This window comes from Aphanomyces astaci (assembly GCF_000520075.1).
Source record: "Aphanomyces astaci strain APO3 unplaced genomic scaffold supercont1.13, whole genome shotgun sequence".
Classification (NCBI taxonomy): domain Eukaryota; phylum Oomycota; class Saprolegniomycetes; order Saprolegniales; family Verrucalvaceae; genus Aphanomyces; species Aphanomyces astaci.
In genome coordinates, this window is record NW_009798276.1 from 1,050,475 (window position 1) to 1,051,148 (window position 674).

Consider the following 674-nt stretch of genomic DNA (forward strand, 5'->3'; position numbering starts at 1 on the left):
TGCAACTACAACACCCCCGTGAAGAAGCCCAAGGTGTCCCGCATCCGTGGCATCACCAAGGCCCAATTGCTGGCGAGTTTAACAGACTAGATATTTCGTATTTGAGTTGTGGTCCTACTAACGTTAAGATGGAAAACAATTGCATGTATATACCTGTGGTTTCAAACACATGTTGAAATGTCTGGCACACATTTTGGTTGATTGCTGAGTTGTAGTTACATTTAGTATGTAGCTTGCATTGCATTCGATGGCAGGATACGTCGTGCTTAAGTAGTTCAGAAGTTTGTGTGCTTAGAGCGTCCATTGTTTGTAGGCGTTGGGGTCGTACTAACTTTGGGGTCGTTGGGACAGGAAGAGGGAGCACGATTGTCGCAGCCGGGGTGGAAGGAGGAGTCGCAGTGTGGTCACTCGATGGAACCACAGTGAGGGGGGTCGACCGGACGGATGCCGCATGCTCCGCTGCAAGTCGCCGAGATGGCCTCGGACGTGTTGTAGTTAGAGATGTTGGCGTTGGCTCCGATCAAGTTGGCAAACAATTGAGGGACAGCACGTTATATAGCTGCCCGTCCGTGGTCCGCCACGTGTACATGATGGTGATAGATCCGCAGTTGTACGTAAATGTGGCGGTCTTTTCGCAGTCGGCGGGTATGTCTTCAACGAAGTCAGGGGAGCCG